Source organism: Phoca vitulina, unplaced genomic scaffold (assembly GCF_004348235.1).
Source record: "Phoca vitulina isolate PV1807 unplaced genomic scaffold, GSC_HSeal_1.0 scaffold11, whole genome shotgun sequence".
NCBI classification, from domain to species: Eukaryota; Metazoa; Chordata; class Mammalia; order Carnivora; family Phocidae; genus Phoca; species Phoca vitulina.
In genome coordinates this window covers 18,142,721-18,169,329 of record NW_022589714.1, presented here as the reverse complement: position 1 = coordinate 18,169,329, position 26,609 = coordinate 18,142,721, and the positions used below count along the sequence as shown (strand labels likewise).

Here is a 26,609-nt window from a genome sequence, read left to right as displayed (position 1 = left end):
GATACTTGTTGAAATTTTAAAAATTGACCTAATCAAGGCATAAATTACATATACAGGGTATATCCATTTCAAGTGTACAGTGCAGGTACATACTGGTTCTTTCTCTGTCATTTATTAAAGCAGTCTTTACCTTCATAGAGTTGTAAGAATGTCCTTTCCTTTCCCCACCTCTTACCTAAAGTTTACTCATTCTACCTTTTCCATGAAGCCTCTCTAATATCTCAACTAGATAGTACTTTTTTCCTTCCTCAAAATTCTGGCGACATTGCTGTACATTTGGTATTATTACTTCCTACTTTGTATTATTGTTTAATTGTATTTTTAGATAAATTTTCTTATCTAACACAGATGGCATAGATGTTGTGTTTCCTGAAATTATGCATCAATCAGGTGGGGACCAAGTCTATGTTTCTTTGTATTTCTAACAGTTTCTTATTTGTAGTAGATGTTTAGGATAAATACATGTACATTGATTCATTAGTGTTTTTTATCTCATAGTGTCTTGATTCCAAGATCATGAAGAACAATTAATAAACTGCAGATACTAAGACTGTAAGACCTTTGCTGAGTAGAATTCTTTGAAATATTTTTTGAAATGCTGATTTTCAGTTAAAATTAATTTCTTTGAATATCACTTTGTTTTAATGATATTTTACTGAATCAAATTCTTACCTTTCATCAAATTAAATTTAGATGTTAAATACTACATATTTTCAAAGGAGTGATTAAGTTGGTAATTATAACCTGGTTACTTAGTTTTAATTCTCCTCTGGTAACTTTCTCTTTAGCATGCATCAATAAGCTTTTTTTTTGTTTTTTAATTTTTTAAAAATTTTTATTTAATTTAAATTTTTATTTTTTTAAAGATTTTATTTATTTATTAGCCAGAGAGGGAGCACAAACAGGGGGAGTGGGAGAGGGAGAAGCAGGCTTCCCACCGAGCAGGGAGCCGGATGCGGGGCTCGATCCCAGAACCCTGGGATCATGACTAGAGCTGAAGGCAGACGCTTAACGACTGAGCCACTCAGGCAACCCCCTTTTTTTTGTTTGTTTTTTTAAAGATTTAGAGAGAGAGAGAGAGAGAAAAAGAGCGCAAATGCGCGTGCGCATGAGCACAGGGGGGAGGGGCAGAGGGAGAAGAGAATCCTAAGCCGACTCCGTGCTGAGTGCAGAGCCTGAGGTGGGGCTCCATCTCACAGCCCTGAGATCGTGATCTGAGCTGAAACCAAGAGTCAGACACTTAACTGACTGAGCCACTCAGGTGCCCCGACATGCATCAGTAAACTTTAAGTGAAATGTCTTATGATTTCTGGTTGTATTACAAAGGAATTTTAAAATCACTAGTAGATGTTATCTTTTATTGCCAAAAATTGGAAATATCAAAGAGTTTTTGTTGTACTTAAGATATAACCACTTTTCAAACATCATATATTTATTTTCTCTCTTAAGTAAAAACCTTACCATTGAAATATAGTGAGCATCTTGATGTAGTGATGTGTATGTTTCACAGCCTTGCATGTAAATACTTGCCTTTTATGGCAAAGGGCTTACAGCAGTTACCTGAGAATTGAGTCTCTGAGTTGGGAGCTTGAGAAGAGCAGTTCAGGGTATGTTAGCAGTGAGAATCTAGTATGGTTCCTATACTATTTCCTTTCGATAGTTAGGTTTTACTAAAATCAGTTTACCTATCATCTGTTATTCTGACTCAACCTGCAAAGGTTTAGGACTCCTGCTGCTAATGGTGGGATCCTTGCTGAAAGAATAATCATGTAGAGGGAAAAACTTTAGTTCCTATCAAAATTTTGTGGTCTATCAAGATAGTGCAGAGTGTATAAGAAGGAAGAAACATTTAGAAGTGTAACAGTGGGGAAACAAGGAAAATAGCACAAATAAAGAAGCTTTATAGGCATGTAGACATTTTCATATACAGGCATTTTTCTTTATATTCTCTCTGAGCTGGTATTTTAAGGGGGCATATGTAATCTGCAGACAAGAAATTAGTAGTAATATCAGTGAAGGTAGTAGCAATAGTAGTCAGAATAAGACCATCATTATAAAGTAATAGTGTCTTTATTAACTATCTCCTGTAGTATATACAGTGTGCCATGTATCTCCTATGTGCCGGAAACTTACAGGTGTACAATTTATGTGTACAGTTGTACATATACAAAGTATGTTTGGGTGACCACCCATGTATTCACTATCTAAGTCAGGAAATAGATCATGGCCAACACCCCAGAAGCTGCCCCCCTCCCAATACCATTCCCAGTAAAAAAATCACTTTCCTTCTCCTCAGAGATAAAAATTTCTTTGCTTTTTTTTAAATTTATTTTTATTTTTTTTAAAGATTTTATTTATTTATTTGAGAGAGAGAGAATGAGAGAGAGCGCATGAGAGGGGTTAGGGTCAGAGGGAGAAGCAGACTCCCTGCTGAGCAGGGAGCCCGATGTGGGACTCGATCCAGGGACTCCAGGATCATGACCTGAGCCGAAGGCAGTCGCTTAACCAACTGAGCCATCCAGGTGCCCATTTCTTTGCATTTTAGAAATGGTTTTACCTTCTCTGCATGTATTTCTAAACAGTGTGGTTTACTTCTTTCTATTTTTTAACATATGAATGAAATGATACCACAAATATTCTTTTGTATTTTGATTTTTTTAGTCAATATTTTATTTATAAGCGTCAGTCTATCGTATTTATAGTTTATTCAGTTAATTGTTTTGTAGTATTCTATTGTATGTCTCTTCCTTATTTTATTTATCCATTCGACTGTTAATAACATTTGGATTATATCCAGGCTTCAGCAGTTATAAACAGTGCTGCTGTGAGCACTTCTGTACATACATCTAAGCATGCTTTTCTTTAAGATACACTTATGAGTGCAGTTGTTGGGTCATAATCTACATGTATCTTGAACTTGACTAGATAAGGTTAAACTGTTTTGCACATTGTATACCAAATGTATTCCGGTCAGGCCACATTCTTTACACTGTATAGTACTGTCAGAGATTTTACTATTTGTAGTCTGGTGAGTATGTGATGAGAACCCATTATATTTTTAATGTCAGTTTCCTTGATTACTAATGAGGCCAAGGCCTTTTTCGTATGTTTATTGCCTGTTTGGATTTCCTCTTTTGGAGTTCTGGTTCAGATCTTTTGTCTATTTTTCAATTGGATTGCTTACCTTTTCCTCATTCATTTGTATCAATCTATGCACGCACATACACACACATAGAGGATCCTAGTCTTTTTTGAGTTATGTGTTTGCAAATATCTTAGCTTTGTAACTTTATTGTAGCTGATTTTATTGCTCTTTTTATTTCTAGTTTTTGAATCAGTGATAGAGCATCCTTGTCTTATTTCTGACATCAAAGGGGAAGCTTTCAACTTCTCACATGTGTGTGTTATCTTTATTCCTCACAAAAACTACAGAGTTGTTGGTGGTCCCATGTTATAAATGGAGATTCAGAGAGAATATATGATTTGCCTAATGTCACCTAGTTTAGTTGGAGAATTTATAGAGTCTGATTTGGAAGAAGGATTTTACTTATTTTTTTAAGGCAGCACATATTAAACTCCATCTCATATCTCTTCATGTATTTAAAAGAATGAGGCTGGATAGGGATTATTTATCCTAAAATACTTTCTCTAAGTTCACTAATTTCTACAGGTTATTGAAGTCATTAATATGGTTCTTGACACATAGCAGTGATTTAATAAATGGTTACTTACAGATAACTTAATTTGGGGCACCTGGGTGGCGCAGTCCATTAAGCGTCAGACTCTTGGTTTCGGCTCAGGTCGTGATCTCAGGGTCATGAGATCAAGTCCCATATTAGGCTCCACACTCATTGCAGAGTCTGCTTGAGATTCTCTCTCCCTCTCCTTCTCCCTTTGCCCCTCCCACTCATGCTCTTGTCCTCTCTCAAATAAACAAATAAATCTTTAAAAAAAAAAGGGGGGGGGCGCTTGGGTGGCTCAGTCGGTTAAGCGTCTGCCTTCTGCTCAGGTCATGATCCCAGGGTCCTGAGATTGAGCCCTGTATTGGGCTCCCTGCTCAGCGGGCGAGTCTGCTTCTCCCTCTCCTTCTGCCCCTCCCCTCTGCTCGTGCTCGCTTGCACTCTCTCTCTCTCTCTCTCTCTCGCTCTCAAATAAAATCTAAAACAAAAAAATTAATTTGGGGGTTAGAAGGAACCTTACTACTCTAGTCCAAATCCCTTATTTTATAAAGAAGTAAACTAGGGGTGCCTGGGTAGTTAAGTGTCTGACCTTTGATTTCAGCTCAGGTCATGATCTCAGGGTGTGAGATTGATCCCTGTATGGGGCTCTGCACTAGGTGTGGAACCTGGTTGGGATTCCCTCTGTCCTTCTCTCTCCCTCTCTCTTCCTCTCTCCCTCTCTAAAAAGAAAGAAAGAGAGAGAAAGAAAGAAAGAAGGAAAGAGAGAAGAAGAGAAAGAGAGAAAGAAAGAAAGAAGAAAAGAAATCCTAGAAGGACCTTAAAGCACCAAGAAGTAACTTGCTCAGTATTAACAGTTGTTGGCAACTCAGAGATTTGAAGCCAGGTCTTCTGATTTAAGTCTCAGGTCTGTGTGTGTGTCCTAATTTGACATATATGTCTTCAGGTTCCTTTCTTACTGCAATTTTTAGTCCTATTGTACATCCTACATCATTTTATAATGAACTGTCCAGGGTTCCCTAAAAAAGAGCTGTGTGTTTGTATGTAACCTCATCCCATGCTATCTTCACTAGTAAATTAAAACTTTTACTGACTTGTTAGCTTCTAGTGGGGACTTCTTCTTTATTTTATTTTATTTATTTATTTATTTTTGAGGTTTTTTTTACCTATTTGACAGAGACACAGTGAGAGAAGGAACACAAGCAGGGGGAGTGGGAGAGGGTGAAGCAGGGAGCCCAATGTGGAGCTCAATCCCAGGACCCTGGGACCATGACCTGAGCCAAAGGCAGACGCTTAACTGAGCCACCCAGGTGCCCCGACTGCTTTCTTCTTTAAATAAACTTGTTTTCCTTGAGCAATCTATTTCTTTTATTTAAATTGTATTTGTATTTAAGTCTCACTGAGGTTTATATTTTTTGTGCTGTGTGAGCATCTGTTACTAACAGGGTCAGCTGTTAGGTTTGCTTTCTTTTTTGAGAAGAGTAGGGTAAAACCCAAAAGTTTAATGAATCAGTGATTAATAGGGTAGATGTTCTTGACATTTAAATGTATATATACATTTATATATATTTTACTTTGTATTAAATATATATTATTAAATATATATATATATATATCTCCTTTGTGCCTTATTCTGCTGGAAAACTGTGTATAAATTTGCCTTTTTCTAAAATATTTTGTCATACATTTTACACCTCTAATTCATTTTGCTTAGATTTATCTACTATGCTCTCTCCCAAGTAGCCAGTGATCTATAAATATATTCATGTAGATGAGAAGTAGTCTTACAGCATAGGAATGTATATGAATTCTCGTTTAGTTTAAATAATTAGACCTTAATTTCTCCTTTAGAAGGTTTTAAGTTTTATAGTTTTTGTTTTCTTTTTTTTTTTTTTTAAGATTTTATTTATTTATTTGAGAGAGAGAGAGAAACAGCATGAGAGGGGAGGGGGTAAGAGGGAGAAGCAGGCTCCCTGCTGAGCCGGGAGCCCAATGTGGGACTCGATCCCAGGATTCCGGGATCGTGACCTGAGCTGAAGGCAGTCGCTTAACCAACTGAGCCACCTCAGTTGGTTAAAATATGGAAAATGGACAAATAGTCAATTCCTTGGTGGTGGTGGGGTTAAACCCTTTTAAGGTAATTGCTGATGTTGTTCTGGTTTTATTATTTATTACAACCCATCATATGGGTTATTATTGGTCAAGTTCTGAAATTTCTGGATTGTATGGTAAAAAATCTTTAGAGTCAGCAAACATTTTTCTGTAAAGAACCAGATGGTACATATTTTAGGCTGTAGATCATAAGGTATCTTTCACAACTACTCAATTCTTTCTTTGTAAAAACAAGCAGTGAATGAATGTGTTCCAATAAGACTTTACCTACAGAAACAGTTTGTTGAGATTCTCCCCTCTTTGCCTCCCCAACAACTGAGAATTAGTTGCAGTGGAAGAAGCAGAGTCAGGAAGAGAGCCAGATTCAAGCCCTTGCTCTATGGTTAACTGTCTCCTTGGCAAAGTCAGTTAACTGCATAACCTCCTTTTCTTCATTTATTAGTGACAGGGTTTCTAAATGATCTCTTGGCAATAGTAGTTTTAAATTTAGAATTATTCCACCTACTGACACAGGGACAGATTCCTAATATCATTTTAAAATACCTTAAAGATGGCTTTCAGTGTTATGCAGAGCTGGTCTTTAGTCACTGAGTTCTCCGTATTATTTCATACTGGTTTCTCACCCACCATAGTTCTGATCTCTTAATTGTTAGCTGTTTTACTGTTAAAAACACAAAGTCTAATTTAGGAGAAAAGGTATTTAGTTATTCCTAATGTAAGTTATTTCCGTATTTATATAGAACATATATATCCACATATGTATATAAAATTTGGAAAAAAATGGCTTACTTTAAGGTATTTAGATATTTCTACTTAGATGTTTATATAAGTGTTCTTGCACCATTGGTTTTTTTTTTTAAGTTTTTATTTAAATTCCAGGTAGTTAACATACAATGTAATACTAGTTTCAGGTGTACAATAGACAAATACCATATGATTGTACCATTGTTTTTATATGCAATGGATATATTAATAGAATAATTTAGATCATTCTATCAGAGAGATTTATATTTTCATGGACTTTCTTAAAGTTCCTCTCTGAGATAATTATACTGAGAGTTAGGACATAATTATGTACCTATCTTGGAATATTTTTATGTTTTTATAAACTTAAAATTCTCTTAATATTCAAACTTTTCTTTATTAAGTACCTGTTCTGTAGAAAAAAATATACAAACAAGCAAAACATTAAAAATTATGTAATTTCTCATAGTCCCTCTTACCTAAGGATAACTGTTTTAAACAGTTTATCTTATAATTTTCTATGCTCATGTACATATGCATGTATGTACTTATTCATATATCCCTTGGTGGGGTACTTCAGTTTAAAAGAGGTTGCTGTCAATGGCATATGGTCCCCAAAGTATGTGTTAAAATTTTTTAATGTAAAATTTAAAAAGTGTTTCTTATGCAGATATTTGCCACTAGCTTCTTTTAATTCATGAAAGAAAAATCAGTTCATAAAGTATTATCAGTGTAGAATAAAAAATCCCAGGAAGGAAGTTAGAGAAGCAGTGATATTTTTTTTTATTTTTTATTGTTATGTTAATCACCATACATTACATCATTAGTTTTAGATGTGGTGTTCCATGATTCATTGTTTGTGCATAACACCCAGTGCTCCATGCAGAACGTGCCCTCTTTAATACCCATCACCAGGCTAACCCATCCTCTCACCCCCCTCCCCTCTAGAACCCTCAGTTTGTTTTTCAGAGTCCATCGTCTCTCATGGTTCATCTCCCCCTCTGATTTCCCCCCCTTCATTCTTCCCCTCCTGCTATCTTCTTCTTTTTTTTTTTTAACATATATTGCATTATTTGTTTCAGAGATACAGATCTGTGATTCAACAGTCTTGCACAATTCACAGCACTTACCAGAGCACATACCCTCCCCAGTGTCTATCACCCAGTCACCCCATCCCTCCCACCCCACCCCCCACTCCAGCAACCCTCAGTTTGTTTCCTGAGATTAAGAATTCCTCCTATCAGTGAGGTCATATGATACATGTCTTTCTTTGTCTGACTTATTTCGCTCAGCATAATACCCTTCAGTTCCATCCACATCGTTGCAAATGGCAAGATCTCATTCCTTTTGATGGCTGCATAATATTCCATTGTATATATATATATACCACATCTTCTTTATCCATTCATCTGTCGATGGACATCTTGGCTCTTTCCACAGTTTGGTTATTGTGGACATTGAGAAGCAGTGATATTATAGGAAAGAGAAGGTTCCTTCTTTTGATAATACTATCATTAAAAAGTTTAAGATACGACAAGTATTTGACTCTTTAAGAAAATGATATAGATGAATAGTGATTTTTTTCTAACTACTAGTTGCAAAAGAAAGAACCAGCAAAGTTGCTTTTTTAAACAAGTCTTTTATGTTAATAAAACTTAAAAAATACATTTTTACTTGATAAATATAAGTGATTTAATCTTACAATATAAGCAAAAACCATAATTGCAAATCTTTTGAACTTGAAATTTCAATACAGCCCTATAAAAGTAAGCAACGAATTATAAATCAAATAAATTGTTCTTAGTAAAACATTAAAGTTAAATTAAGTGGTTCATTGCCAGATGCTATATTGCTAGGTTATATTTTTTAGCAATCTGACAGAGACATTTACACAGTCACCAAGCTCTCAAATGTAATTTAGGCTAAATAAACCTTTCATATGATACATGAATGCATTTGAGAATAAGATATTTCCAATAATGAATGCTTTTATAGAAATCATGGAAACATATGTTCTAGGTGAGTAAGCATAGCAGATGTCTCACAGAGCAGTTTTATAAGTGGGTTTGGAAGATTCCTTATATTTTCCACAAATCATTTCATTCCCAGCTTAACGCTCAACCTTAGAGATTAGTTTGATAATAATCTTTTGTTAGTAAATTTAAAAAACAATAGGTGTAATATCACTGTACATTATGCTTAGAAAGCCTTTTAGTGCAGCTTCTCTGTTAACTTTATTAAGGTATAGATTGCTAGTTGGCTATTGACAACTTCCTATCTTTTTTTAGCTATTAGGTATCTTTTTTAAAAAATTAGTATTTTCTCATTGAAAAAGAAAAGATTACAGTGCTATGCCTAAGTAAATAGAAATCAAATGTTCTGTCTGGTAAATTTATAGTTACTCATTCTTTAACCAAGAGACGGGGTAGATAAAAACCTGGCAGATTTTTTATAGCCTCTCCCTTCTTCCTCCCCATAGTACCCATGCAGTGTATGTTTTTAATAAGTTAGAAAATATGCCACAAGCAAAAAGAAAGAAATAACATCACCACAGATCTAACCACTTAGAAAAAATTATCACTAACATTTTGATGTTTATCCTTCCTGATTGTTTTCCAATGGAAATATATGTACCTACATGGGATCATACTATACATACTATTTTGTAACCTACTCTGCTCCTCTCTCATTTAACAATGTCTTTTGTTAAATCTTCAGTGTCCTTTCTTCTTCTTCTTCTTTTTTTATTTTTTTAAGATTTCATTTATTTATTTGAGAGAGAGAGAAAGCAAGAGCAGGGATAGTGGCAGGCAGAGGGAGAAGCAGGCTCCCCACTGAGCAGGGAGCCCGATGTGGGGCTGGATCCCAGGACCCCGGGATCATGACCTGAGCTGAAGGCAACGCTATATATATGCTTTTCTCTCTTTAATAACATTCCATTGAGTGGATATATCATCATTTATCTTACTCTGAGTACAGTAAGATTTTTTTAAATATATTTCTTTTGAGTAATGAAAATATGTATATATAATCAGTGTACAACTATGTGATAACTTCTTATGGTCCGTTTTTAAAACTGGAATTGCTAAATCAAAGGATATGAACTTTTAAAGAGTTTTTTTTTTAAGATTTTATTTACTTATTTGACAGAGAGAGACACAGCGAGAGAGGGAACACAAGCAGGGGGAGTGGGAGAGGGAGAAGCTGGCTTCCCGCAGAGCAGGGAGCCCGATGCGGGGCTTGATCCCAGAATCCTGGGATCCTGACCTGAGCCGAAGGCAGACGCTTAACAACTGAGCCACCCAGGAGCCCCTTAAAGAGTCTTTTGAAAAATATTTTTTTTTTTTTTTAAGATTTTATTTATTTGAGAGAGAGAGAGAGAAACAGCATGAGAGGGGAGACGGTCAGAGGGAGAAGCAGGCTCCCCGCCAAGCTGAGAGCCCGATGTGGGACTCGATCCCAGGACTCCGGGATCATGACCTGAGCCGAAGGCAGTCACCCAACCAACTGAGCCACCCAGGCATGCCTCTTTTGAAAAATATTAACAAAACCGCTAGAAGACAGAGATAGAAGAGGCTGGACTTGGTTAGAAGATTTTAATTTGATTCTCAGCTTCGCTATTTTCTAAATGTCTGAACACTCTTGAGCCTCAGTTTGCACACACACACACATATATATATATCTATATGTATATATGTGTGTGTATGTATATATCTATATATCTATACCTATATAGATATATACTAGGCATTTTTGAGTACCTACCACATGCCAAACACTATTTTAGGTACTGGGAGTGCTGGGGGGATGTCCTTTGTCTTATAGGATGTTTAGCAGTATCCTGCCAGTCCTGACAGTCCAAAATGTCTTCCGACATGCTGAATGTCCCCTGAGGGCAAATATCACTCTTCCTTTCAGAATCACTAATTCAAATTCTAGATCCATGAAACTGGGTCTTGATGTTGTTTTTCATCTTCTGGAATATTACTTTTGTGATACTTAAAATTATTTGTCTAGATTACTGCATTTATTTGAAAGTATTGGAGTGCCAGAATAACTGGCAGAAAAGAAAGATTCCAGCATCATCAAAACTTAGTGGGGGCCTGAACACTGGGAAGAATTAAGATAACTAAGCCTAACTGCTTATAGAATAAAGTATAATTGTCTAAGCCCTTTAGAGTCTAGCCATTACTTGTTTTCATTTTTTGTTTTAGTTAATCCCTTTTCAGATCTATACAAGTTCCAGGGAAACTGAATAACTGTCTTCTAAACATGCCATTCTTATTTTTGTCTCAATAACTTTGATTTGATTCTATGCCCCCCCATGTCTCTTTTTTCTACCTAAACAAATCTACATCTGCTCCTAAATCTTTATCATTATAATGATATTCATCCTCATTTCTTTTTATAGCCATTTTTTTCTTATTATAGAAATCATGGACAATACAAGAAAAGTATTAAAGTGTTTAAATTTAAATCTCGCCACTTTCAACATTTTGGTTTTTACTTCCAGTTTCTTTTTCCCTAGGTAGATGGTTTTTTTTTATATTTTTGTTTCCTCATTCCCTACTTAATATTATATAATGATCGTTTTCTTATGCAATGTTTATATTACCATAAATTTTAGTATATAGACTATATTATATTAATAAGTTTATATTTTTTAAATTTCTAACTCATTTCATGACATTTTCAAATATAAATGGAAATGAAAACTGTTATAGAACTTAAACAGGGCACTGTACTTGACACTAGGATGACTACTAACAAACAGAAAATAAGAAGTATTGGTGAAGATTTGGAGAAATTGGAACTCTTGTGCACTATTGGGAATGTAAGGTGGTGTGGCCACTGTGAAAACCAGTGTGGTGATTCTTCAAAAAATTAAACATAGAATGACCCTATAATACAGCGGTTCCATTTCTGGATATATACCCCAAAGAATTGAAAACAGGGAATCAAACAGATTTTTGTATACCCATATTCATAGCAGCATTATTCATAAGAGCCAAAAAATGGGGGAAAAAACCAAATTTCCATCAGATTGTAAGAAAAAAATTCTAAATTTCCATCATGGATGAATAGATAAACAAAATGTGGTATACATACAATGGAATGTTCAGCCTTATAGAAGGAGGGAAATTCTGACACATACTACAACATGGATGATCCTTAAGGAAATTATAGTAAGTGATAAAAGCCAGTTACAAAAGGGCAAATACTGTATGATCCCCCTCTGGGTCTCTGTATATACCTAGAATAGTCAAATTCATAAAGACAGAAAATAGAAGGGCGGTTGCCGGGGCTAGAGGGCAGGAAAAATGGGTAGTGATTGTTAAGTGGGTATAGAGTTTCAGTTTTGCAAATGAGAAGAGTTCAGGAGATGGATGGCTGTGAGGGTTGCACAGCAGTGTGAATGTACTTAGTGCTACTACACTCGACACTTAATAATAGTTAAGGTAAATTTTATGTTATGTGTATTTTACCACAATTAAAAAGTTAATTCATAAATTTTCAAATGGTACCTTGCAAATATATACAATTTTATCTTTATAACTCAATTTTAATGAATTTTATAATTTAACAATTTCATTGTCACATGTTTTTCTTTTGAATGCACATTTGGACATTCATGAACTCTATGGTATTTCTTTTGGCTCCCCTTTAGCTGAATATTCTGTTTATCTGAGTTACAGTGCTTGCTCTTGTAATCATGCTGTTTCAAAAACTATTTTTAAATATGACATTTAAACTTTCAAAACCAGGGCATTAGTTTATTTTACCTGTGATTGTAATGTGTTGTACTGACCTGTGGCAGTGTGGAAAAAGTCACAGGCATCCAGAGACTACTGAAAAAAGGTTTGCTTATCCAACTGAGTAATGATCACTCACCAATTAACAAATGTTATCTTCCCATTTATTATGCCATTGTTACAAATGTGAACAATAATGAATTGAAAATAAAATAGGCTTAAATTATACAAATATATTTGCATAAAATTTTGTTTAAATGAGTACATTTAATGCTCCTAGATGCTTCTCTCCACCAGCCATTTACACACTATGTGATAGACTACTCAAAACAACTGAAGGTTAATGTTATATTTTCTTTTACATAAAATTTCTAAATATAAAATTTTGATATATTGTATTTTAACTTTTTGTCCCCTGCCTTCCCTCCAACACCCAACCCCTCACCTCAATAAAATCTAGTAGGGAAGACTTATGCTTTGAGTCCTAAACTTGTAACAGCTGGATATATTAATGCATAGTTTCTCTGGTATACTTGTTTTTTTTTTTAATTGAAAACAATTTTATAAATGTACAAAAACAAAAAAAAGTTTCAAAACCTGTTTCTTATTTAATTTGAAGATCATTTTCTGTACATTCTTTTTTATTCTTTACATTCTGTTTTTTTTATTTTAATTCAAGTCAGTTGACATATAGTATATTATTAGTTTCAGGGGTAGAATTTAGTGATTCATCAGTTGCATGTAACACCCTAGTGCTCATTACATCAAGTGTCCTCCTTAGTGCCCCTCACCCAGTTACCCCACCCCCCCCACCAACTTCCCCTCCAGCAACCCTCAGTTTGTTCCCTCTAGTTAAGAGTCTCTTATGGTTTGCTTCTCTTTCTGTTTTTATCTTTTTTTATTTTTCCTTCCCTTCCCCTATGTCCATCTATTTTGTTTCTTAAATTCCACATATGAGTGAAATCATATGGTATTTGTCTTTCTCTGACTTATTTTGCTTAGCATAATAGTCTCTAGTTCCATCTAGTCATTGCAAATGGCAAGATTTGATTCTTTTTGATGGCTAATATTCCATTGTGTGTGTGTGTGTGTGTATGACGTTTTCTTTATCCATTCATCTGTTGATGGAAGTCTGGGCTCTTCCCATGTTTTGGCTATTGTGGATATACATTGCTGCTATAAACATTGGGGTGCATGTGCCCCTTTGAATTACTATGTTTGCATCCTTTGGATAAATACCTAGTAGTGTAATTGTTGGGTCGTAGGGTAGCTCTATTTTTAACTTTTTGAGAAACCTCCAAAACATGTTTTCCAGAGTGGCTGCACCAGTTCACATTCCCATCAACAGTATAAGAGGGTTTCCCTTTCTGCGCATCCTTGTCAACATCTGCCGTTTCCTGTGTTTTTGATTTTAGCCATTCTGATTGGTGTGAGGTGGTATCTCATTGTGGTTTTGATTTGTATTTCCCTGACAATGAGTGATATTGAGCATCTTTTTATGTGTCTGTTAGCCATTTGTATGCCTTCTTTGGAGAAATACCTGTTCATGTTTTCTGCCCATTTCTTGACTGGATTTTTTTTGCTTTTGGGTTGTTGAGTTTGATAAGTTCTTTATAGATTTTGGATACTAAACCTTTATCTGCTATGTCATTTGCAAATATCTTCTCCCATTCCGTAGGTTGCCTTTTAGTTTTGTTGACTGTTTCATTTGCTGTGCAAAAGCTTTTTATCTTGATGAAGTTCATTTTTGCTTTTGTTTCCCTTGCCTCAAGAGACGTGTCTTGCAAGAAGTTGCTGACCAAGGTCAAAGAGGTTGCTGTGTGTGTTCTCTTCTAGGATTTTGATAGACCCCTGTCTCATGTTTAGGACTTTCATCCATTTTGTGTTTATTTTTGTGCATGGTATAAGAAAGTGGTTCAGTTTCATTCTTCTGCATGTGGCTGTCTAGTTTTCCCACCACCATTTGTTGAAGAGACTGACTTTTTTCCCATTGGATATTCTTCCCTGCTCTGTTAAGGATTAGTTGACCGTAGAGTTGAGGGTCCATTTCTGGGTTCTCTGTTCTGTTCCATTGATCTGTGTGTCTGTTTTTGTGCCGATTCCATACTATCTTGATGATTACAGATTTGTAATAGAGCTTAAAGTCCAGAATTGTGATGCCTCCAGTTTTGTTTTCGTTTTCAATGTTACTTTAGCTATTTGAAGTCTTTTCTGGTTCCATACAAATTTTAGGATTGTTTGTTCCAGCTCTGTGAAAAATGCTGGTGTTATTTTGATAACATTTGCATTGAATGTGTAGATTGTTTTGGGTAGTTATAGACATTTTAACAATATCTGTTCTTAGAGTTCACGAGCATGGGATGTTTTTACATTCTTTTTTTTTTTTTTTAAGATTTTATTTATTTGACAGAGAGCACAAGCAGGGGGAGCGGCAGGCAGAGAGGGAGAAGGAGAAGCAGGCTCCCTGCTAAGCAGCTTGATTTGGGTTTGACCCCAGGACTCTGGGGTCATGAGCTGAAGGCAGAAATTTAACTGAGCCACCCAGATGGACATTCTTACTCATTAATTCATCTGGTGGCATTTGACTTAAAGCAATATTATCTGACCAGAAAGTAAAAAAAATATGCACTGGGTGAAAGAACAAGGTGTTTCTCCATTCATATGGGAGGCATTCATGTTCTTATTTTTTAAAAAGTATATACATATATATATATATAAAGAAACACCTAGCCTTGGGGTTTCCAGCTCTCCCTGTTTTGTGGCCTGTCAAAAGATGGCTGTTCTAGATACACGTTTCTTTTAGATTTCTTTCTTGCCTTGATTTATGGCCTTCTGCTACCAGCCTGGCCCCCATCATTATTACTATATTTAATATTATTCGTTGTGGATCTGGAGAAATAGGTACTTTCTTTTCTGGTAGCAATGGTGAGCATTCTTGAGCTATTGTTCCAAAAGTATCCAGAATGGGTTTTAATTGTAGATTATGAAAACAAGTCTTACCACTTCAGAGTTACTACATGGTATGAACATCCTTACAATCTGATGAGGATATTGGTAGCAGTGAATATTAGTAACCTTTTAGAGATGACTCTATGGTCTTTGTTTTTTCCCCTCTGGGCCCAATACTCTCTAGACCTTTCATCATTTGAAACTTTACATTTTAGCTTCATAGACTATGTAGCTTTGATCAGATGTCATTAGAACCTTGAGATGTGTACTGTTTTTTCATTTCACCTGAATTCAGTTCTCTGAGTGTGCCGTCTGACTTCTTAATCCCACTCACACTCAGCCCTCCTTTCCCTACTGTAGAAAGCATGCTGATCAAGTGGGAGTTCTGTTCTAGCTACTGTGATTATTCTGTGTGATTTAAGTGTAAGTTTGATAAAAGTAATCTTAAAAGGGATTTGGTCTGACAGTTTGGTTGCTTTCAAGGAGATTAAATGCTACCACTATTTTGCATCCAGATATTTGGTGAGTGAGTGTGCAGGAGGAGAGGTACAGAGTATGGAGGTTAAGGGAAGTGAGAAATAACATGTTGGGATTATTAGGAAAGTCTTCATAGTGGTGGTTATATTTCACATGAGCTTTGGAAGGTTGTTAGGAAAGAGGAGGAGAGGGCAACAAGCAGAGGGAATAGCCTGAAAAAATGACTGAAATTATAAGGTATATTTTGGAAATAATAAATAATCCAAAACCTGGCGCCTGGGTGGCTCAGTCAGTTAAGTGGCTGCCTTCAGCTCAGGTCATGATCGCGGGGTCCTGGGATCGAGTGCCGCATCGGGCTCCCTGCTCAGCGGGGAGCCTGCTTCTCCCTCTCCTTCTGCCTGCCACTCTGCCTACTTGTGCTCGCTCTCTGTCAAATAAATAAATAAAATCTTTAAAAAAAAAAAAAAATCCAAAACCAGAGTGTAGGACAATAATGGAGTGTAAGAAAAAGATAACATTGAGAAAACCTTAAGTTTCATGATGAACAGTGAATCACTTCTGATTTTGAGTAGGGAAGTATATTGATTTGAGCAATGGTTTGGTAAGATGATACCCTGGCTGCAAAATGTGAGATGTAGTGACTGGAGGAGCCCCAGTGAGTGATAGTCCAAGCAAGAGATAACTGAGGCTTGAATGGAGAGTGCTATCTTTATAAAAGTAGATTAGCCAGCATCTGCCTATGTAGAATGATTGAAAGGGTTTTTGGTTTTAATGCATTTTACTTTGCTTTTTAACAAATAGACTTGTCAGACTCCAAGGGGCTATTGTTTCAGATTCATTCATTTAGTCATTCAGCAAATATTTATTAAGCAGTCATTGTGTACACAACATTAGAGATACAGTAATAAAAAATTCCTGCCTTCATGTGACAATGTATATAGAATCATTTCAAATGTATAAGGCTCTTTGCCAATGAAAGATATTAGTATGATGTTTAGTAATTACCACCACCAGTATTTTACAGTAGACAAAAGCCTAAAATGATATTATTATACCAATTCTCTGTATTTATATCTGTATTTAAAGATATTTTAACTGATCATTAGACTTTAAATAACAGCATTGGTTTAGTACTTTGATTTTAATGATGAATATGCATTTACTTTATTTTTCAAGGAATTTTAGCAAATGTCTCTTTCAGATATATTCCAGGTAGCTGGAAATTGCATTGATTCTAAGAAATTCTCCCCGATTCCATTTTTCCTCCAACCAGCAGATAGGTTTTGGTGATAGGACTTCATTCCCAGAAGCAGTAGTTCTCAGACGATATAAGAATCCTTCCACCTCTAATTATTTTGATTTAGCAGATCTAGGATGGGTTCCCAAATTTTGTATTAACACAGACTCTAATGGAGATGAAATACAGCAAGAGCATATTCTTCTACCATTTTCTCAACTTCTTAACCACTAATCCTGTTGAAGCTAAACTTGTATGATTTTGCTAAGTAGATACTAGTCCAATGTCCCTAATTTTTCTACCTAGGACCTTATTATTATAGCATTGTCAACTTAAAATTCCTTTAACTGCTACAAGGGGAAGTAATCCTTTCTTCATAATTGATTTCAAAACATCTGAGGGAAAATACACTTGATTTGGGCTAAACTTTTGATCTCTAAGAGGTTTTAAAAGTGGTTTGTATAATCATGGTTCCTTGCAGTGATACAAAATAGAGTGTTGGACTTCCCTATTTTTCTGCCCGGATGTTATCTATGCATGTAGAAAACTGGGACTTTTTCTCTTCAACCACAATTCTGGATTAAAATCCGTTGAAAAGGTCCTTTTAAATGACAGTCTACGTAACTTATTGAGAGTGTCCTTTGCTTCTATTTTGTTCGTTTTTATTGTTATCCCCTTTGTAACTATTGTATTTCTAAGTTTGCAAAGATTTCATAAAGCTTAAATCCTTTCTGGCTCCATCTCTTTGTTGATTGTAAAGGGAGGTCAGAAAATGAATTCAATATTTATTTTTTACTGCCCGGCTACTTTGAGTTCTCTAAAAACCAAGTAGAAGCCTGTAAGGTCTGTAAAGGAATAAAGAGTTATACTCTTTAAACCATTTTAGAAGACCCAAAGATGTTGAGAATTGTCTTTGAGTCAGGGTAAGGTAGTTATAATATTTATATAAATTTGCCTTAATTATAAGATCATAAATGTTTGGGATTTATTGCTCAAAGTATATGGTGTTTATAAATGTAAATTTAGTCCAGATATTTAAAAAGTCTTTTTATTAAACTTTATATGGAAAATGCCAAATGTATATATACTTATTATTCAGCTTCAGCAACTCATGCCTAATTTTGTTTCAGCTATACCTTTACTCTCTCTCCCCATATTATTTTGAAACAAATCCTGGAAATTATATCATTTTATCCACAAATATTTCATTATATATCTCTAAAAGATAAGATGTCTTAAAAAAACAGCAACATGCCATCATATATACTAAAAAAAGACAAGTCATTCCATATTCCTCACCAAATACCCTATAGTGTTCAGATTTCTAATTATCTCATAGAAGTCATAAGTTTTTTTCTCAGTTTATTAATTTGTATCAAAATGCAGATCAGATTGGTATGTCTTTTAAGCTTTTTAATCTAGGAATTCCTTCTTCACCTCTTTTTTTTCCCTTTAATTTACTTGTTGTGGGGAAAAGGGTGTCTTTTCCTTTGCCACAGTATGAATTTTGCTGATTTGCATCTCCATAGTTCTTTTGCCTTTTGTATTTCCTATAATTGGGTAGATGGATTCCCATTTGATTTTTTTAAGCTAGACTATTATGTTGTAATTCTTTTTCCATCAGGAAATAATACCTAGGTGTTTCTCTTCTTGAGATGTTAGCCCATTTACCTTAATACCTATGTCCAGGAATCTATTAGGGGCTGCAAAATAGTGATATCCTAATTCTGTTACTTCTTTTTCATTTAGTAGTTGAAATATTTATACTAGTTTTGCTTACCTGGTAGTGTATAATATTCATATAGGAAAGGCAGCTTCATTCTTTCCCTTAATCTAACAGTTTTCAGAATAATGAGTTGATTCATTAGCATCCTTCAGTTGTGTACATTAGGTTTTTTTTTTTTGGTCTCATTATGTATTCATGAATTTAAACATATATGGTGTAGTCTATCCATTGAAGTTACTATCCTTCAATGAGAAGCCGCTTCAAGTTGCTCCTGAGCCTTTTTTGTGATGCTACTGTGAGTAGTGTGATATTTTCCTTGATATTTGGTATGATAATTGTTTTAAGCTCATCTTGTACATTGCCTGCCCCAGACCTGTAATCAGTCCGCCGTTTTACTTGGGAGCCCTGGTTCCCTTTAGTGGAAAATAGTATTTCATTACCACAGTGTAGGTCCTAGTGGTGTTCATTGTCTATATATATATATATATATATATATATATATATATACAGTTCCTCAAATTTAAATTGTTTACTCTCTCCATCTGTCAGTTTATAGAAAAAACTTGTGACTAGTAATAGCAAATCAAGAACAGATTGTGGATTTGAATTTAGAACTCCATAGTTTACTGTTTTCTTAGTTAAAAAAAATGTGTTCCCAAACTGAAGAGCCAACAATGACTTTGTCAGATTTGTGACCTGTTGCTCAAGAACCATAGGCAACAGGTGTTTATTTCCATTCCCATTTCTTCATTATTTTTACTTTCATCCCTTTGTAAATCCTATTTTTAATACGATATTACATTGAAAATTGATAGGGTGTACTCAGATCTTGTTTATCATGAAAGCCTATTCCTGTGGTTTTCATATTATGCTGTTTTGCCACATACAAACATATTTGCAAACAAAACAGAACACAGGAAGGTATTGTAATAGAGATTTCTTTTAGGAATTGGCATCCAGGAGATACTCTTGGCTTTGGGGATAGAGTGTTGAGGTAGAAAGGTTTGTTCATCAGACCTGCTTTCCCCAATTTTCTCTTTTTTCCTTCCTGGCTTCCTAACCCTATTTCTTTCAGAGGAAGAAAAGGAGCTGGAGTGGAGGACACTAGATTTGTGGTAGTGGAAGTGTATCCGCATAGAATGTGTTGGCATTCTTCACACTGGGTTGGAATATTTACCACTGAAGTATAATCCATGATAGTCTTTTTATTTCCAGTTTGTGGAAAAACCATGCTAATAACATTTTCCAATTGTAAATTTTTCTACCATGTTATTTTTTTAAATAATAGTTTTATTGAGATATAATTTACATATTATAAAATTCACCCATTACTATGTACAATTCAGTGGTTTTTACTATATTATTAGAGTTGCACAACCATCACCATTGTCCAATTTTAGAACACCTTCATCACCCCTAAAAAGACCCCTTAGCTATTAGTGATCACCAAGCCCCCCCCATCCCCCATGGCCACCACTAATTTTTCTGTCTCTGTGGATTTGCCTGTTACGGATATTTTATGTAAATGGTATCTTATAACGTGGTATTTTGTGACTGGCTTCTTTCATTTAGCATAATTTTTGTAATGTCATAGCATGTGACAGTACCTTATTTTCTTGCAGTATATTTTGTTGTTGCAATTATGGAGCAAAGAAATGGTTATTCTCTCATCAACAAAATTATGAGCTGTCAGAGTTTTAGAAAATACCATGCTTTAATGATGCAAGAGTAGGAAGAACTGGAAGTAGCCATTTATTAGGGAGATATTTGAAATCTGGAATCAGTGTTTACAAGCCCGATAAGTTCTATTTTCATACATGTTTCATTCAAAGAATAGTGTCTATACTGTCAAAACCAGAAACATGAGGAGTTAAAATCTGAGTTTTCCATGTTTCAGTTCTTACTGAAATTTTTAATGTAAATTTTCTATTCTCCCTTTATTCTTCTTTAAAGTAAGCATAAAGTGACTTGAAAATATAAAAAAATTAAAAGGATTGCTTAGACCCAGATGGTAAGTAATGAGAACAGATTATCCTTATAAAACTGAGAATTAAATTGACTGCTAAATGGAAGTATCTGTGGTACAATTTTTGTTGGAACAGAATATGTTGAAGCCTATCAGAACAATAATAATATTTCTAAGATTTTGAAATAGGGCACCACATATATTAATTACTTAAAACTGAATTTTACTAATAAGAGAGGAACATTCTGCTGAATTGGCATTAATATGCCTCTTCTTAAGATCATTTTAGAAAGACTTGTCATAGCTCCTGGTTTCAGGCAGGGGACTGGATTCCCTGCCCTTAGTGCTGTCTATAGGGCAGTGACTTCAGTTTGTCTTTCTGCTCTGCCTTTCCATTTGATTTCTGTTTCAGGAAGATGTTCATCTCAATTCTGAGCCTGATTAATCTTTTGGGTTTTCTTACATAATATTTTTTGATGTGTTTGAAGCTGAAAAGAAGTGATTAAGGATGAAATTCTGGAGCCATGTTGGCTATAGAATGTTATAAGCAAAAACATAAGAAACTTATTTAAAGAATACCTTCCTTTGATTAATAAGTAAACGTGAGCTAAAATATACACCAAATAGTCCTTTACCATAGACAAGCAGTATCTATTGGACATATATCAAAAAAAAAAAAAAGGCTATAGCAACAGAGATATTGTTACAGATTTTCATGTCATTTTTCTATACAGTAAAATATAAGGAAACAGTCATAATTCAAGTTACAGAATTGTGAAGAGGAAGAAGAGAGAAGAAAACTATTTGATTTGATGGTGATAGCTATGCTGTGTCTTGGTACAGAGACTAAAGAAAGATCGTGAAAACTTTATATATTATTCAAGGTAATTTTGAGCCAGTGAGAGAAGTTCTATCTAGGACAATATAACAGATATATGTATATTTTTTCCCACTTAATTATACAGAGTTTACAAAAGTTTACTTTTTTATAAATAGGCATTATTTAAGCCTGTTTTCACCACTATAGAATTCTTAAATAAGCATTTAAATCTCCAGGCTCTTCTTTTTAAATAGGCTAAACCAGTCAATACAACCAGAAACTGTGAAGGGAGTAATCAATAGCTGCTGAGGTTAGTCTTTGTAGAGTCTAAAGTTTGACTTCTCTATCCTTCTTCTCAGTAAAACCAATGTTAGAAAATATCACTCCAGGTAGCACTTGAAGTTGCTGTTGGGATTTTTTTTTTTTTTCATTTGTTTTCAAGATGTCCTATTTTTTTAAAGAGAAAATTAAGAGAATTAAAAAAAAAGACTTTTGTTATATTTTGAGTATATATCTGTCTGAAAGGGATATTTTGTAACTTCACAGAGATTTCATTTTAGAAGTTAAATTAGTTTTTAAAAATTTCCTAACCCTTTTATAACCTTTGAAGTATAATATGTAGATCTTAAATTTACAGCTTAAAAATTTATATACTTGTGTAACCAGTGCACAGATCACTGAACAAAAACATTTCTAATATTTCTGTACTCTTTTGGCCCTCCTAATCAGCACTTTCCCAAAGTTAATCACTTTTCAGATTTTTGAATATAGGTAAGTTTTGTCTGCTTTTGTATTTCATGTAAATAAAATCCTAAAGTGTATACTCTTTCTGTGTCTGGTTTCTTTTGATTATCATCATGTGTCTGCAATTCATCCAGGTTATTGCGGGTTCTTTTTTATTGCCAGGTATTATTCTGTTGTCTACATTTGCCATACTTAATTTTTCCATTCTACTGATGGTTGACATGAGTAGTTTTTGGTTTAGGACTTTGATAAATAAAGCTGCTATGAACATTCTTTTTTTTTTTCTCCTTTTTTATTGTTATGTTAATCACCATATATTACATCATTAGTTTTTGATGTAGTGTTCCAGGATTCATTGTTTGTGCATAACACCCAGTGCTCCATGCAGAACGTGCCCTCTTTAATACCCATCACCAGGCTAACCCATTCTCCCACCCCCCTCCCCTCTAGAACCCTCAGTTTGTTTTTCAGAGTCCATCGTCTCTCATGGTTCGTCTCCCCCTCCGATTTCCCCCCCTTCATTCTTCTCCTCCTGCTATCTTCTTCTTTTTTTTTTTTTCTTAACATATAATGTATTATTTGTTTCAGAGGTACAGATCTGTGATTCAACAGTCTTCCACAATTCACAGCGCTCACCATAGCACATACCCTCCCCAGTGTCTGTCACCCAGCCATCCCATCCCTCCCACCCCACCCCCCACTCCAGCAACCCTCAGTTTGTTTCCTGAGATTAAGAATTCCTCATATCAGTGAGGTCATATGATACATGTCTTTCTCTGATTGACTTATTTCGCTCGCTGCTATGAACATTCTTGTACATGCCTTTTGGTAACACATACACATAGCTTATTGGGTGTATACCTAAGAGTGGAAATGCTGGATCATAGGGTATGTATATGTCCAGTTAAGTTTTCCAAAGTGATTGTACCAATGTATATTCTCTTCAGTATTGTGTAATAATTACAACTGCTTTGCATGTTTTACAAAACTTGGTATGTATTGTCATTTAAAAAAAGAATCTGATGGATATAGAAACTAGTATTTTTATTATTGGTGCCAATTAAGTATACAGAATGTCCTAGCAGTTGAAAGCTTATCTTTAAATTAGTAAATAATTTAAGTAGCTTGAGACAGTTGTGACTAATACATGAAAGTCCTTCCAGCCAAGACTGTTTGCTCTCTTCTTACTGTTTTACTTAATTTTTTTTTTTTTTTAAGATTTTATTTATTTGACAGAGAGAGACACAGCGAGAGAGGGAACACAAGCAGAGGGAGTGGGAGAGGGAGAAGCAGGCTTCCCGCAGAGCAGGGAGCCCGATGCGGGGCTCGATCCCAGGATCCTGGGATCATGACCTGAGCCGAAGGCAGATGCTTAACGACTGAGCCACCCAGGCTCCCTGTTTTACTTAATTTAAAAAAGAAAGAATTGAGGAGTTAAGATAAGAATTACTGTTTTACAGAAAGCCAAAACAAGATGATAGTGACCTTATTTTGTTAGTTAAATAACTGTATACTAAAATGCCCTCAAGCCTAAAAGAAAAAGGAACCAGCCAAAGTTATAATAGTTTTTTAATACTTACTCATTATTAAGGTAACTGTGATAAGGAGTGTATAAGTTGTGGCAGAAAACCATATTTTAGGTTCTATTACAGACTTATATAGTAAATTGGAAACATTTTTTCCTTCATGGAATTTCTAAAATGTTTTTGCAATCATTTAAAGCTTTATTGCAAGTGAGGCAATAAAAGGGGAAGAAATCCAATTACTTTATGTGCAAAGCTTTCATTTCCTATTTAATGAAAGAAAGGAAGACTTGTTCAGTAAGCATGCAAGCTTTACAGTTCCTTACAGTATATTAGAAATTTCCTTAAATAGGAAATAAGAAAAAATATTTCCTTAGTAAATGCTTTAATGAAAGGTAGTTTTACTAAGTTTAAGCCTTTACTTAACATTGCAGCCAAGGTGAAAGGGTTCAGCAATTAGATTTGATTGGTCATGAAGGTAATAAAAATAGGAAGTGCTTAGTTTAACTATCACAGTCATTGTTCTGAGCCCTCTATGTATATTATTTCATGGGCTTCACCGCAACTCAGTGAGATTGATACTATTAACTATTCTCACTTACTGATGAGAACCTTGAGAGACTTGGTAATTTATTTATGGTCCCACAGCTATTGAGTAGCCAAGCCAAGATTTGAATCTGAACATTCTGCCTTTAGAATATGTGCTCTTAATGAATATGCTGTATTACTATTATAGGCCAAAAGTGGAGATAGAAAGAAGGAAGGGGTTGTTAACTAAGTTCCTGCAGGTGCCAAGCATTGTGTTGAGCATTTTGTGTACTAATTAATTCTCACAGTAACAGTCCAGTCATGTTTGTTTAGTTGTGATTTGCTCTTGGGAAATTGTGATTTCTTGATACTGTCTCCTTGCTCTCCATCTGGCAACCTGATAGGTTAGGAGCCAGTCTGCCTGATAGAGCTCATTTCTAAGAGCCTCCAGGAACAAAGATGTTTGGTCCCATCTGTGCTAGCTTTCTCCAGGACCATCAGTCTTCTGTGCCTTTGCCTGGGTGTTCTAAGTTAAATATGTATTTATTGAGCATCTTGTATGTGATGAGGCCTATTCTAGCACTGGGAGTACAAAGGTGACATCAGGAAAAAATATATATCCTTTGGGAGCTTATAGTTCAGGGGAAAGACAAGGGGCAGAGGGAGAGGAGAGGAAGCCTTTGTCTCCAACCTATGGTCTCTCCCCAAGCCCTCCCTCTGTTCTTTTCTAGTCAGAACCTACAAGCAGGGGTGTAAGCTTCATTGTATAAGTTCCTTGACCTCAGTCTTTCCCTTTTCTAGGCCCATGGTGATCACTAGTATTCCTTGAAGGGAGATAAGGAAGAAGGTGTGTTTCCAGATACAAGCATAATTCATTTCCTGGCTCATCTGGTTTTAGTTGCAATTTTGGTGATATTTTCATAACATCCCTCTTTTGTGATGTTTTGACATGCACACTAGTTAATGTATGTAGAAAGTCCTTACTGAAAAATTTTCACTATCCAGTCACTACAGTTGAGTCATAATATGGAAAGATTTCAGGTAGATGATGGAAAACTGCTTTAATTATGTTCAAAGCCACTGTAAAATGAGGATTTGATAAAGGTAAGCTGGTTAACAATCAAAGAGGAGAAAATTGCTGAAAATGTGCCTCAAAATAGAATTATTTAAATAGTCTTCCTGACTTCACAAATTCTTCAGTCTCACTCAGCTCACTTCCTTGTGACTGCCCTACTCTTCACTCGGGGGTTCTTTTGTCTGGCAAGTATTGATTCAATCCAATTATTGTCCCATTCCATGCCCTCCACTGAGCAGAAACTCTACCTGCTGACTGGTCTCACTTTCAGTTCACGGTTACAAATCTCAACGGGCACTGAATGTTGCCTTGCAGTTCAATTCTACTTTCCTTTTTTCTAGTATGTTTGCTTTCTAGTTTGCCAGAGTTCTTTTGTGCTTTCTCTTCTCTCTATAAACATAATACATAGTCCATTTCGGTAATGTTTTTGTTTCATGTTTGATCAAGAGAATAGCAGTCATACAGGAACTTCCTCATTTTCTCACCACCAAAATAGGCAGCCCATATCTGTGCCCTGACTTTTCTCTTCATGAAATGGACAGGTCCTGACCCTGTTGGAGACCAGCTGCTCCAACTGGGGTCGATATTTTACCTCACAACTTCATTCTTTATTTCTCCCCTTGCTGCTTCGTTTTTTTTTTTCCTTTTAACTGTATCTTATCTCCAATTATTATCACCTCTATCTACCACCATTTTTAAAAGAGTCATCTTTAGTCATTGTTTACATATTCTTACTCAGGGTTTTCTCCTCGCATTCTATTCCAATTTCTGTTCTTTCTCCTGACGCTCCCCCAGTTAACACTCCCCCAGTTAAAGTCACCAGTAACCTTCATGTTGTTGTCCCCACTTTAGTGCTGAGCTCCCTTCTTTTGTACTTTCTCTGCCTAAATGCCCTCGATCAGTCCCATAGTTTTTTTTTAATATTGTTTAAATTTATTTTTTAATTTTTTAAAGATTTTATTTATTAGAGCAAGAGAGAGAGCATGAGAGGGATGAAGGACAGAGGGAACAGCAGACTCCCTGTTGAGCAGGGAGCCTGATGTGGGACTCAATCCCAGGACCCTGAGACTATGACCCAAGCTGAAGGCAGATGCTTAACCGACTGAGCCACCCAGGTGCCCGCTATCAGTCCCATAGTTTTAATGATCAAGGACACCCTGTATCTTTAGGCTTGACCCAGCTTCAGAACTCTAGGCTTGTATATTCAGCATCCTTCCTATCATCCCTATGTAACAGATGTCTTAGACTGACCATGACCAAAACAGATTTCTTGATCCT

The 26,609-nt window shown here is 35.4% G+C and overlaps 1 protein-coding gene across 2 annotated transcripts in view; it reads left to right on the top strand.

The window, feature by feature from the left end:
* Positions 1-26,609, top strand: part of SMAP1 (small ArfGAP 1) — a 163,564-nt gene that overhangs the window by 87,776 nt on the left and 49,179 nt on the right. The gene's annotated exons all lie outside the window — the stretch shown is intronic.